The sequence below is a fragment of the Mastigoproctus giganteus genome, chromosome 12, assembly GCF_048544385.1.
Source record: "Mastigoproctus giganteus isolate SK-2022 chromosome 12, ASM4854438v1, whole genome shotgun sequence".
Taxonomy (NCBI): domain Eukaryota; kingdom Metazoa; phylum Arthropoda; class Arachnida; order Uropygi; family Thelyphonidae; genus Mastigoproctus; species Mastigoproctus giganteus.
Window position 1 is genome coordinate 133,930,168 of NC_143586.1, and position 15,151 is coordinate 133,945,318.

Consider the following 15,151-nt stretch of genomic DNA (forward strand, 5'->3'; position numbering starts at 1 on the left):
AGCGTCGCTATATTACGGAAGGTTTAAAATTTCAGTGCTTTAATTCTCCCCCCCCCCTTCCCTGAGAGAGAGAGAGAGAGAGAGTAATAGAGAGAGACATAAGTAATAGCGTAGGAAATATCGAGATGAAGAAAAATGTTTTGTCTCGAAAGTATGTAAAGAGCTCAATTTTTGTCTGCAAACATGAGCTTATTGCGTGTTTAAGCTAAATAACTATTTCTGTCTTGTTATCAGTGTCTAATGATGACCTTGCCTAAGGCGAGAGAGGCGCAGTGGTGGAGGGCAGTGGAGTGAGATAACGTGGAGAAATTATTGGTCCCATAGTAACACGAGTAAAAGTTAAGGTTATCAACTCCCCCCCCCCCCTTAGGGTTACATCCTCCCTTCAGAGGCCAAACGGCTGTAAATAAAAAAAAAAAAAAAAACAGAAAAGGTATGCCAATTCTGAATTTCCTTGTGCAGATTTAAATAATAATTTGTTAAATTAATGAATTTAACAAACAGATGAAGTTATATGGAATTAGGACTTCCTTTTTGTGTTCAGCAGTATTTAATGCAATGGTCTTAATGTTCGCAGCAGATCAAGCATTGCCTTTCTTGCGAGTTGCCCTTGTATTGCACTACTTTCCAACAAATTTAAATTGCCAAAAGGTTAACCTGCCATTTATTTAAAAGGTATAGTAATGGCATGATGGAAGATTTTGTATTTTTTGCAGCTAACCTCTTTTGGTGATGTAGTTAAATTAACAAAAGGTTAATCTTCCAGTTGCACTACAAAAAAAAAGTGAAAGTTGTGCAACAACAACTTGTTTTGTTTTGCTTTGCTATGAGCATTAGTAGGAAATGCTCATCTTAATGTAGTAGGAGGAATTAGTAGTAGGAGCCTTGAGTAGGAAATCTTAAATTCTACTACTGATCATACAAAAAAAGGACAGAATAAACCTAACTCAGTAACTTAATTTAACACCAATTAGCATTTATATAAGAATTACAGACTTCTGTAATAACTGATGATTTAATAATAAACTGTAGCCATATTTTTAAAATAAATCGTAGTCAATTGCTCTGAATCTTTTTCTTTAATGCTATATGGCACCTGTGGAGAACATATGCCGTACCTTTGTTGTGTCACCTGAGTTTGCACTAATGCAGCGTGGTATAGATAAACAAATCTGTTATAATTCACAATTTCAAAAGCTCATGATGTCCAGAACATTGATAAAGAGAGAGAGAGTAGTGTCAAGTATGTGATTTGGCAGTTCTTATGAGTAACTTTTCCATCGATATATTCTGAAAATTGGAGACTGGTAGTCAGTTCCAGGAACAGTCAATGGAAACTGGTTATTTTCCATTCCTTTATATTAGGATTACCAGCATTATGCTGGTAATCCTAGTGTAAATGGAAAATAACCTTAATGGAAAATAACCATAATGCTGGTAATCCTAGTAAAATGGTTATTTTCCATTCCTTTATACTAGGATTACCAGCATTATGCTGGTAATCCTAGTATAAAGGAATGGAAAATAACCAAGCATTGTTAACAACCTATGTATGAGGGTGGGTCAGTAAGTAATACATTACACTGTAATGTTTTTATTATCTTAACTATTATAACCATACTCTATGTACATAAAATACAAACTTTCAACTATGATATTTTCAGAGTTGCTTCATTTTCTGCAGTGTTCTTTGTTCCAGGCAGTGAATGCATTTTGGTAATAAATCGGTCAACTACTGAGTGTTGGGTACTCGTGTTGAAGGGTCTGTAGTCACGAATGGTTGTTAGTGTAGTATCTGAAATAGAGAGCTTTATGGTAACTGAGAAAAGTTTCTAGTACCCCGGCTTCGTCTAAAACTGAGGAAATAACAAAAACATTGTCTATTTGAGTCTTTCCAGTTGTTGTGAATGATAAGGGTGGGAGAAGCGACTCTGACTTCTTCCTGGAGAAGCAAAAGTCTTGGGGAAGAAGCAACTGGCAGGTGAGGGCCGTGCAAGACTCCGATTAGGCGCCTCTCCACCACTGCTGCCTCAACTCTGGCTCTCTGAGTACCTCCTTGCTGGGACAACTCTAGCTTTGAAAATTGTTAAAAAAAAATACTTCTCATTGCAAAATTTAATAAATTACCCTTATAGAATTATTAACCAACTCTTTAGCAACCTTTTTTGTCACCAAAAGGAGAGTTACTTAGTATAAAGAAGCGTTCTATCAAAGTGCAATAAAAAAATTGTGTATTTTAATTTTAACACAAAAAGTAAATGATAGATTTCAATCAGAATAGTTTTCCCTTGATAAGCATTGAATAACGCATAGCTAATGTGATTTTTAGATTTTTAGCTCCATTTAATGACGGAAATAGAGGGGTGCCTCCATAGGCAGGTGGGTAGGAGCAGCAGCACGTAGCACACGCTTCCTGATTAGACCAGAGTTCGAGCCTGTGACCACCAAATATGGAGGATGTGGAAGGTCAGAGAATGACCACCGGATATCCCCAGCCCATATAAAGGGTGAGGGTTGGCGTCAGGAAGGGCATCCAGCCATAAAAATTTCATGCCAAAACAGTAAAAAAATGCTGACCATATATTTATATATAGTAAACCCTCGCTATTCGCGGTATCTGGTTTCACGTATTCGCGATCGCTGATTTAATATAAAATGAAACCTAAAAAAATGTGAATTTTAAAGCACCGTGAATATTATCCGTCATAAAAAACATGGGCGTGGCTAAAATCTTTCCCGGTCAAAACAGCGCTCAGTGGGTGGGGGGAGAGGGGTGACAAAATCGCAAGCGTGGATGTTTTTCGCTAATCCTTGTTCAGTGTGTGTTATGCGCTTGTAATGGAAGTTTTCGTCATTTGCTTTTAATTTATATGCTTATAAATTGAATAAATTTATCAATTTATAAATTGATATGCTTACAAAAGTGATAAATCTACCGTTTTGCAGTGTAAAACAGACTTTTTCGAGTGTGTTAACGGACGAAAGTGACTTTATTGTGGACAAGTTCTTTCTAACCTGTACAAAAATATGGCTACGAATAACAAGAGAAATGTGAAAATATCAAAGAAGGTGATGACATTAGCGAATAAAATTGAGTTATTACACAAAATTTCTAATGGTGAAAGTGTCTGCTCAGTGGCAAAACATTATAAAATCAATGAGTCAACGCGGTATAAGTTTTTTTTTTTTTTTTTTTTTTTTTCCTAGCAAAGGCGCTGGTTTGAAAGATTTGTTCGAAATTTCTAATAAATATTACATTTAATATTAAATTGTTTCTTATTTTCATTTCGATGCCATATGCTTGCATTTCACTATGTACTGTCTATGTACATAGTCATATTATGAAGGTACATATAATACATACATAGACTAGTTTTTCTTATATATTTCATACTTTGGAACGGAACCCCTTTATTACTATGGGAGCCATAACTCAGTATTCGCGTTTTCAGTATTCGCGGCATTTCTCAGGAACGTAACCCCCGCGAATAGCGGGGGTTTACTATATATATATATATATATATAATGGGAAAAAGGAGAGGACAAAAAAAAAAAAAGTGACGGAAATAGAGGGAGGGACACAAATTACTTGCATTTTCCTGTATGGTGCCACTATTTTTAATTTTAAAATTATATTTTAAACCTACTCGTTGAGCTCTTTCCAACAGTGTATAATAAGGTATAGGTTGTTGACAACATTTTTGTCCCCCCCACATTTTACCCCCATTTCTCTGATAAAAATTGTCAACAAAGATCAATATGGCATTATGTTGGCCCACATGATGTACAAACCCATGCAAAATTTCAAGTCAATAGGTTGAGTGGTTCCAGAGATATAATGCTGTGACGGATGGACGGACAGACAGACAACCGAGAGACATAAGGGTCCTTCTTTAGACTACAGACCCTAAAAATCTGGAGGCTGACATTTACACCAATGTTTAATGTTAGAAATAAGTTCCATATCACTCTCGCACACTACCACACAGGTATGCTTTTTAGTCTACAAAAAAAAAAAAAAAAAAAAATCTGATGGGGTGAGGTCATTGGCTATAGGGTGGGTAAGACATTATGCTCCATCCAAGCTGGGCATTGCTTGACAGTGTCGTTGTGCTGTTTGTGCAACCTTGCATTATTCTGATGAAACAATGTCCTGCTGATTCAATTTAGGTCTTTTGGTTTTCAGAGCTCAATTAGGCTTTTTCAGGGATGGTAAAACTGATGCCATTTTGATTCCAGAAGAAGGTTGCCACAAGTTTTTCCAATAATTTGGAAAGTTTTGTTTATAGGTAATGTCATGTGTGACCATTTCATGGATTGTCATTTTGTTTGTGGGCCATAATGGAAGAGCAATGTTATCACATATGAAGTCCCCTTTAAAGCACTTAGGACTGCTGGTGCCAATCATCTCCAGAAGATCTTTACAGACAAGTGTTGAGCTCATTTAGAATGAGCTGGTCAGTGAGTTCTCAGTTTTCACTGTTTATGACAGATGTTGATCTTCTGTTGGATGTTGACATCACCTTCCTGAAACTGATGGAGCCATCTCTGGATGTTACTTTGATCAGTCGTCTGGTCCCCATAGTCTACAAGGAGTTTGTGATGGTTAGATGTGGCAGACTGATACCCAATTTGAACAGGAATTCCATCACACATTTTTGCTAGGAATTGCCGTCACTTTGTCCATCCACATCTTCAGATTTAAAAACACCAGAAAAAATATATTAGGTGTGTTAATGAGTAATTGGTGGTAGTAGTAGTACAAGTTTACATCAAATTCCCCTCTTTTTTTTTATGCACTGTGTGGGCAATGTGCATTACTTATTGAACTGCTCTTTTTATTATATATATATATATATATATATATATATATACACACACACATATATATATATATTTTTTTTTTTTGTTCATATAAAAAGGATTCTTCATTTCAGAAATACACCAATGTTATTTTTAGGCTAAACTGAAAATAAAGATCAACTTTCCCATTGAGGAAAAAAGCAATTGATTGGCAAAATTTAAATTTATAAATTAGAATATAAAAATAGCAACACTTAAAGCTATGTTCTTTTTGGAGTACACCAGTGGCATTTTTTTTCACTAACTTTTTCATTTAAAAAAAAAAAGCAGTTGATTAGGCCAGTGGTCTCCAAAGTGGGGTGCAGAAGATGATCAGCAATAAATCAATATTTCTTAATTATGAAGACTAGTTTTTCAAAACGTAATTGAAAATAAAAATTATAAATAAATGTGTTTTTTTTTTTTTTTTAGTACTTCAGTATGTGGATTTTTTTTGATCGCGCGGCTTTATTTGATCATGCCATCAATCATGCACATTCAAGTACATGCATTTTGTATTTTAACTTCAATTTAATTTTACTTTGTATTTTTTTATTTGTGATCTTTTAAAATGATATGATTTTATAAATGTGATTTTAGATATAATGCCTTCCATGTAATAATTGATTTTATAAATAAAAAATTATATTTAATTTTTTATTCTGGGGTGCATGCTAGTCCTTTTAAGTAAAATAAGGGTGTGCGACTGAAAACGTCTGGGGACCACTGGATTAGGCAAAGGTTAAATTTAGAAATCTTAATCTAAATGGTAATAATTTTGACACAGATTTTTTATTGTGTAATTTTATACCAAACAGAACAAAAGTCAGTGTCATATAGCTTAAACATAAAAAAAGCAATATATATTCCAGTGCCCTTTAATTGAAACACTGGCTTCATACTCATAGTTTGTCTTGGGCAGCAGAATGTCTGGTCTTGCCCCTGACATAGAACTTAAGAACAAGCAAAAAACGAGTGTGAAAGAATATTGGCTTTTCACGTAGTTAGGCATCTTGTCTTTCATCTCAGTGGATGGTATTGCAAATCTGTTACAAAAATTGCTTGAGAATTTTGAAACCCAGAAGTGCAAATTATTGATGCTACTCAGTTATTTGAAGAGTTATAATCTTATTCTTTAAAAAGAAAAGGTTGTTTTTTTTTCTCTAAAAATTTGTTTAGCATTAGTAGAGGCATGTGATGCAAGAAAGCAAGCTTATACAGCAGTTTAGAGTTCTCCTCCCTCAAGGGTTATAAAAGTACTATTTTTCAGAGTTACTGAAAATTAGTTTTGTTTTTTTTTTTTTTTTGTAGGATTTTTAGATGCAACAACTGCTGAAAGAATTTTTTTTTCACATCACTGATGTCATTAAGCATTATAGTAGAATTAGCTGATAATGCAATACATTAAAGGTATTTTATAACTCGAACATGAAAGGTCTTGAGCAAACTTTCATGCCTCTTTTCTTGAGAAATAGACTTAAAAAGAACTTAGTAGTTTTTCCTCTAATTTGAATATAATATTTTTATTATTAAATATGATTGTAAATGTTATTTAGGATCATAAAATATGTGAATTTTTATTTTAACATTTGTACCACCCTTTCAATAGTCCCTATTGCAGTTTATAATCTTAATCAGTGGTTCCCAAATACTGAGTTTTATGGACCCTTTCAAAAATCAAAAAAAGTTTATGGATCCCTATATATATATATATATATATATATATATATCATAATGCCATTAACAAGGGAAAAAAACACATACACACTCACACATGTTTCTCTGTGTGAGTATATATGTATGAACACTGAGTTTTCTGAAATTCAAAGTTTTATGTTTAAAACAACTTTATTCTCATTTTTACATAAATATATATAATAACTTTATTTATCATCAATTTGCTATACATAGAATGAATAATTTGACCAGTTCCAGAGGGTCCGTTTCACAGACCCCCTTGGAACCAGTTTATGGACGCCAAGGGGTCTGTGGATTCCAGTTTGGGAAATGCTGATCTAAATCATTCACTGCCTCCATGGTTACTAGAACGCTGTGGCTGATAGACAATTGCCATGAAGGTAGAGGATTTCCCTGGAGAATTTCATGACATTTTGGGTTTAAATGCTCAGTTTCATTAACAACAAAGAATAAATGACATTCACTCTTAATGGATTTACCATTTGAATGTAAATGAATGTCTCCTTTTTGTCTCAGAAAATGATGCCACCTCTTCCAAAATTTTTTTTTTTTTTTTTTTTTTTGGTGAGAAGCTACTGCCACCCCATGGATTGTTGAAACTTGTTTGACTCTGGCACAAATTTTACAAGAATTGTCTTTCAAAAGTTTATTCTTCCAATTCCTCTGGTCTGTATTCATACCTTTTGGTACCCATTTGGCAGAAAATTTTCCATGCTGACATTCTTTGTGAATGAAATTTATTTGCATGATATTGTTCCCTATTTCAGTTGATATATATATATATATATATATATATATATTTTTTTTTTTTTTTCCAAAATCAGGTAATGAACAAGTGATATTTGTGGCTGACATGGCTGGCCCAATCTGGATTTATCTTTGATCCTTTTGAATTCATTTCTTGATTAGATGCCAGTTGCTCAGTGTAGTGGGCAATTGTCTGTCTCCTTATCTTTGTGGATTTGCATCTCGGATAATTCTGTTTCATTAGTATTAATAATGGCAAATTTTACAACTGTTTCCTCAGTTTGATTTTATGCACCGTGTGTGGGTAGTCTGAGCAAGAGGAAAGATTCCACCAGCATTAAATTTGCCTAATCTATTCAAAGCATTAATCACCTCATTCAGATCTCCTCTCAGGTGCTTTTTTTCCCAGCACTGCAGTTTGTAGAACTGAAGCCTTTCCTGGTAAGATTAACCTTTTGTTAACCTCAGTAATTTTGTTATTCTGTAGTCATTCCAACAGATCCCAACAATTAAAATGAGGCCAGTAGATTTGTATGCACTATTCAAGATGTGGTTTAACCGTTGCCCTTTACAATGGGATAATCACCTTCTTATTCCAAAATTCATGTATATCATTAACAAAACCCCATGTGCTATATTGACAACCTATTTGTACTGCTCACAGAACTTCGTATCTGACTGCAAAATTACTCCAGGTATTTTTATTTCTACACTACCCTGAGTGTGGTACCACATGGCATTAATCTGGGTGGGGTTACTGGTCTCCACAGGAAGCACCTTTCATTTGTCAATATTAAAACTTCAATTGCCACGTTTTGGCGCATCTACCTAATTTGTATAGACCTTGTTACAGTATATAGAGAGATTGTGTGCCAGTAAATCAGAATGTGATATAATAGGGGATTTTAACTTTCCAGATTTTGACTGGAACTTGTGGGTTGGTTACTCACACACTAGCAAGACTTTTTTTGTTTTATTCATTGGATGACTGTTTTCTACAACAGCATGTTGAGGTGACAAGAGAGAGCAATACTCTTGATCTGATTATCAGCAGTGATTCTTCATGCATTAAGAATCTGCAGATAAAAGAACTCAGTGGCAGGATCAGTGTATTGATGTGGGATTTACTTATAGATGTAACTACCATCAAGGGTAAAGGAAAGGGTTTTTGTAAAGGAGACTACAGTGGTCTCAGAAAATTTCTACATTCTATACAGTGGGACGAACCAGTGTTACCAACAAAAAAAATCTAAATGGGAAGCATTTAGGTAAATAATCATAAAGCTGTTAGGCCTTAATTTTTTTTTTTTTTTTTTTATGTAAACCCCAAACAGGAGAGGTATTAGAACCTTTAGTACCGTGCTTGGGTTGGAGGTCGAGAAGATGAAAGAAGATATTTGTTGACACTGGACTTGAACTTCTGTAGACTATAATTTTCAGGAAATACGTAAGAAGGAAGATTGTTCCAGAAAACGGCAGTTGAATGAATAAACGAGGAAGATGAAAAGTTGGTTCTGTGAGTTTGAAGTTGGACAGTAAATGGATGTTGGATGGTAGCGGCATGTGTGCGGACTGTTTTGAAAGACGGAGCAGGAATTATAGAAGCCAATTTAGAAGAACAGTGCCCATGGAAATATCTGTAGAAGAGGCATGCAGCAGAAACAGTACATCTATGAGACAGCGAGTGGAGCGACTGTTAGAGAAGAATCATTAATTAACCTAACTGCCCTCTTCTGAATGGAATCAAGAAGCCTGAGAGAGGTTTTGGGGGCACCACCCCAAATGTGGGAACAATATTCCATGGTAGGGGTGATTTGTGAACAGCTGTTTGGAAGAAAAGTAACATCAAGAGCAAAAGAGAAAACCAAGTTTTTTAGATGCAGAGGAAGCAGTATTTGTAATGTGCTTGTGCCAAGAGAGATTACAAGTCAGGGTAATCCCCAAAAGAGATATATAATTTTTCCTAGAATTCGAAGTGTCACCAAAGATAAGCATAGAAGCAGAAGAATCCTTTTTGCGAGATATAAGAGAAGACTGAGTTTTAGAAGGATCGAAATCAACTCAGTTGTCTTTGCCCCACTGGAGAATTACCTGGAGATCGACATTTAAGGAATTGGTAGCAGATTTTCTAGAAGTTGAAGCTGATTGAGCAGAACAAGGTTTTTCAAAATGGAAAGTGGAATGCAATGTGCTATCATCAGCAAAACTATGGATAGGATTTCCAGTCAATCGAAGAAGGTCATTAATATACAAGAGAAAAAGAGTGGGGGGAAGAACTGAACCTTGTGGGACACTGGCATTAGTGGAGAAGTTAGAAGACAGCAAGCCATCTACCATCACCCACAGTGAGTGATCAGAGAGAAAACTGGATAACTAATTACAAAAACAGTTGGCAAACCATAAGATGGAAGCTTGTTTAGAAGACCCTTATGCCAAACACGATTGAAAGCCTTTGAAATGTCAAAGAACAATGGCTTAAGTTTCACCAAACGTTTCCATTGAATTTGTCCATAAATGGGTAACATAAGCCAGAATATCACCAGTGGATCGACACTGACAGAATCCATACTGGCGATCATTGATCAGACGGAAGGTTTCTAGGTAGTTTGAGTTGGCGGTTAATTGATTTCTCCATTACTTTAGAAAAAGTAGAAGTAATTGCAATGGGATGATAATTGGATGGGAGGGTTTTGTCACCCTTTTTAGGAACTGACTGGATATGAGCAAATTTCCAAGCAAAAGAAAAAACACCTTTTGGAATAAGAAAGAGAAATCAGTCGGCAAAGAACAGAATTAAGTTCAGGAGCACAGGTTTTGAGACCAAGTGGAGAAATACCATTGGGACCTGGAGCTTTCTTGGCATTAAGATGCATCAAAATCCTTCTGACATCCTTTTGATGGAAGACCACAGGAGGCATTGAATGGAGGCACAGAATGCTCGGCTACCATTAGGGCAAGAAGCAAGTTTTCTACTCTTAGCCTGTCAAACTCTAGTTTGCACTGATTAATAATTGCTTTACAATTGTTGCGAGCTTTGGTGTAGGCAGAAAATGAAACTGAAGAATGAGAAACAAGCCAATTACGATATGTAATGTTCTTCTCTTGAACAGCCTTAGCACATTTATTGGAAAACCAAGGTTTAGGTAAAGGACGAGATTTTAAAGTGGAGTGTGGGATAAAGGATTCCATTCCTGCAAGAATAATTTTACTGACACGATTTGAGAAAACGTTAACATCAGAAGTTTTGAAACAGTAATCCGACCAAGGAAAAGAAGAAAAGAAATCTCACAGGTCATCCAGTTTTGCATTCTTGTAATGCCAAATAATACGAGGTTGGGAATAACCATGAGATGAAGGCTCCATTGGAGAAGAGACAGTGAACAAGTTGTGATCTGAGGTGCCTAAAGGACCTCTCACTTAGACTGTGTACTTAGAATGGTTGTTTGTGAGAAAAAGATCAAGCGTATTGTCTGTATGGTTAGGATTGTCCAGTATTCTTGTAGGTAAATGAACAATCTGTGCAAGGCCATTAGTAATTGCAAAAGCCTCAGCATCTCGACCAGCTCTGTCGGTGTGACTAGAAAACAGGAGCCAGCTTGAGTTGGGAATTTTAAAATCGCCAAGGAATATTACCTCACTGTTAGGAAAGTTGGACTGGAGAAAGTCAAGTTGCAAAGAGAGGAAGTCAAAGAGCTCCAACTGATTAATGGAGTTGGGAGAACGGTAGAGAGAACAGATGAATTTGACACGAGGTAGAGAGATTTTAAGCCAGAGAAGATCAAAAAGAGGAGATTCCAAATTACCAAATCTCTGACAGGGAATATCGGAATGGACATATGCACAAGTACTACCTTCGAGGCGAAAATAATCGTACAGTGAATAATTTGGTCAACTGAGATGAGCAGTAGTTGAATCAACCAATAACTGAGATTCTGTCAGAAAAAGTGCATGGGGTTTGGCAGACTGGAAATGGATATCGTTGAGATTAGAATCAAGACCACCTAAATTTGTTAATTGAATTAGGAACTGTTGGGAGGTTTAGATCTTTTTGCAGATACGCTTACTCTGTTAGTTTTGACAATTCATAGTGTATTCAATAGTAAGAAAAAGAGGGTGGGACATTCTGTATGAAGTAATGAAATCTTTGGATATGGCGTTCACATGGTAAGAATATATCCAGATCCTTGACATAATGTGGCCTCCACAATGCTCTCTGCATACACACTACTCGGACTCCCTCCAGTCACTATCTGGCAGAGTAGAGGTAGCAAGATTATACACTAGCTGATCTGGAAGCCTCCTAGAGAGTTACCAGTAGGTTCGGTCCGGTGTACTAACTAGCGGCCGGTCTGTGAATACTGTTTTAGAGCTGTACCCTCGAAATGTAAGGAGAATTGGATCTCGCCACGATGTTCATCATAACCTCAGAAGTCATCAATCATACTGCATGATGGAAGAGATGAGGAAGGGTTGACCGGAACTTAGCTCTGGAGGCTAAACATGGGTTCCACCACTTCAAGCCTCCAATGAGCAAAGTGGTGGTATTGCAACGGTTGATGAGTCATCTACCACCTAGAACTGCCTGGTAACACAGAGGAGTGGCATTCCTCCATGTGGTGTGGGCACCACACCTCGATCCCTGCTTACGTTGGCTCACACCTGGGTGGTCACCCACAGTGTGCTTGTGCATGGAGGTTATACCCAGGATTACTAACAGTCCCCCCATTGTAAAGGTGAAAATGCCAACTAAGAAATACAGTTCAAGGCTTAGACCTAAATGGATGTCAGAAGAAGTACTGAGACATGTGCAGAGAAGAAAAATACATGGAATGCATATAAATTATTGGCTGATACAGAAGCCTGTGTAAGATATGAACTTGCCTATAATCAAATCACAAAGGAGGTTGGGAATCCAAGGCAGATTACGAGGTCTCTGGCAAAGAATGCCAAGAAAAGCAGCAAAGACTTCTTTACTTATATTAATAGCAGAAGGAAGGGATGGATCACATTGGCCAACTTGATGTTGATGGATTAGTCGTGGATGATCCTGTTCAGATTTCTGACAGGCTGAATAGGTATTTTGCAACCAATTCACACATGAGGAATTCTTTAGGGGTGGGGGGGATACTAGAAGTTTATCAAACTCTAACAGGGAGCTAATGAGTCATCTACCACCTGCAAAATTTTGTCGTGTTGAAGACATCCTACAAAGCTGAATTGAGGTAATCTCTATATATATTTTCTAGAATGGATGTACAGAAATTTTTCATTCGGCCAACAGGTAGTTGATTGCTGAAACAGGATTATCTCCATTGTTGTGGAAGTGGATAGTTTGAATAGATTTATGGAAGAAGTAGACAAACTATTGGAGGGGATGGATAGGTGAAATGGGAAATTTAAAAAAAAAAATTTTTTTTTTTTGTCTGATTCTGTATAGCATTAGTAGAGGCATACAATGCAAGAAAGCAAGCTTATGCAGCATCAGCCAAAAAAAAAAAATGCTCCCATTTCACCCCTCCGTTTGCTCCAAATACCTGTCCAGCTCAGCCTTGAAATTTATTTAGGCTATCAACTTCCACAACAAAAGATGGAAGTCTGTTCCACCAATCAACTATCCGCTGGTAAAGGCAAACTTTTGCACATCTGTCCTACAACTGTCTTTCCCCAATTTAAGTTTATGCCCTCTCAGGTGATTATTCTGAGCAAGAGGAAGAATCCCATCAGCATTGAGCATGCTCAAACAATTAAAGGCTTTATACCAGTGCTTCTCAAAGTGGGCGATATTGCCCCTGGGGAGCGTTAGGTATGAAATGGAGCGACGGGGGAATAGGCATGAAGGTGTATGACAGGGGGCATTAGGTATTATTGTGTTCAACAGGCGGCTTGCAATAATTCGTGCCTTTAATTGCTTTGACCAAATGCTGACTACATAAATTATATGATTAGGCTGAACAGACAAATAGCCTGAGTCACCTGTGTTAGTGTGCTACAGACTAACTATCCCTTAAATGAATATCTAGTCGAAACCGGTTTCAGTGCTGTATCTTAATTGTTGACAAAACAAAGATTGTCTGGATATTGTTAAATGTGGCGAAAAGACTTCTACTTACAGATATTAAACCTAATATTGATAGATTAATAAATCTCCACTAAGCTTATCCATTGCATTAAATATTAAAATATAATAAACTATTTCCATTAATGTCATGACTTATTTGTGTAGTTGTAATTTTTTACGAAGAAGGAATAAAGTGCAGTAAATAGTTTTCTTTATAATTCACACACATACGTGCAGGGCTGCATTTACGTTTTTGGAGGCAAATAGACAAATATTCATTTCAGTTATTTAGCTTCACTTTATATTGGTGGGCTATAAAAAGCCCTGGCGAGGGCTTTTTTTTAGTAGGGCAGTGATCCAAAAAAGTTTGAGAAGCACTGCTTTATACAGCTAAATCAGATCACCTTGCAGGTGCCTAGTCTCCAGACACTGTAATTTGTAAAAATTAAGCCTTTCTTCTTAAGAGCAACCCTTTGTTCCATTCACTAATCTTGTTGCCCTTCTCTGTACTCATTCTAGCAGCTCTACATCCTTCTTGAAATGAGGCCTTCAGACCTGTATACAGTACTCAAGGTGTGGCCCAACCATTGCTTTATACAAAGAGATAATCACTTCCTTATCCCTGCTAGAAAAAATTCCTGTATATCTTTGACAAGACACCATGAGCTACTCTTGCAGACCGTCTGCACTGCTCAGAAAACTTCATATCTGCCTGCACAATTACCCCCAGGTTCTTTTCATTCTCTTCCACTGTCAGTGTAGTACCACAGAGTTGATATGTTACTCTGGGGTTACTGTTTCCCCATATGTAGTACTTTACACTTGTCAATGTTAAACTTCATTTGCCACCTCTCAGCCCATCTGCTCACCATTTCTAGATCCTGTTATAGCAGTTTACTGTCATTAGTGTCCTTAACAACCCTGCCAACCTTTGTATCATCTGCAAACTTGGACATTAAGCCTGATATACCATCATCAATATTTTGTATAAATACAGAAAACAACAATGGACTCAACACTGAACCCTAAGGGACTCCACTAATAATATTAGTCCATGATGAGCAGTGTCCATTGATTATCAATCTGTCTTCTCCCACTCAGCCATCCCTTTATGCATAGTAGCAATTTGCCTCCAATGCCACACTGCTCCAATTTGTGCAGCAGTCTTCCATGTGCAACAGTATCAAAGGCCTTTCTAAGATCCAAATATATGATATCAAAGTTATTCCCTGCATCCAGTTCCTTCGTGACCACATTATAGTATCCAATCAAATTGGTCAGGCAAGACTTTCCCTTAACAAAACCATGCTATGTCTGAGCTATAACTGAAGTCTTGTCTAGATGATCCTGCAGTGCTTCTTTAACCAGTGCTTCCATTAATTTTCCTGGAACAGAAGTTAAACTCACAGGTCTATAATTACTTGTGTCAGCCTTTGATCCTCTTTTGTGAATTGGGGTCACATTTACACATCGCCAGTCTGTGGGTACCTCCCCCTAGTCCAAGGAAGCTCTTATAATTATGGCTAAGGGTTTGCTTACTTCCTTTGCTGCCTCCTTTAATATAACTGGATAGATCCCATCTACCCCGGGTGCCTTTTTTATGTTTATCTTCAACAATTTCTCCTCCACTTCCCTCTCAGTTTTTACAAAATCATTTAGCTCACTGCCAGAGTTTAACTCACCTCTGGCATTCCCCTCACTGAATAATTCATGTGTGAATATAGATGCAAAATACTCAATTAGCTTGTTAGCCCCCTGAGCAGGATCATCAACAGTTGAACCATCAATATCCAGTGGACCAATCTG

At 36.8% G+C, this 15,151-nt stretch overlaps 1 protein-coding gene across 1 annotated transcript in view; it reads left to right on the top strand.

Annotated features, from left to right (window-relative positions):
• LOC150077441 (soma ferritin-like) overlaps window positions 1–15,151 on the top strand; it is a 70,708-nt gene that overhangs the window by 488 nt on the left and 55,069 nt on the right. The window lies entirely within an intron of this gene.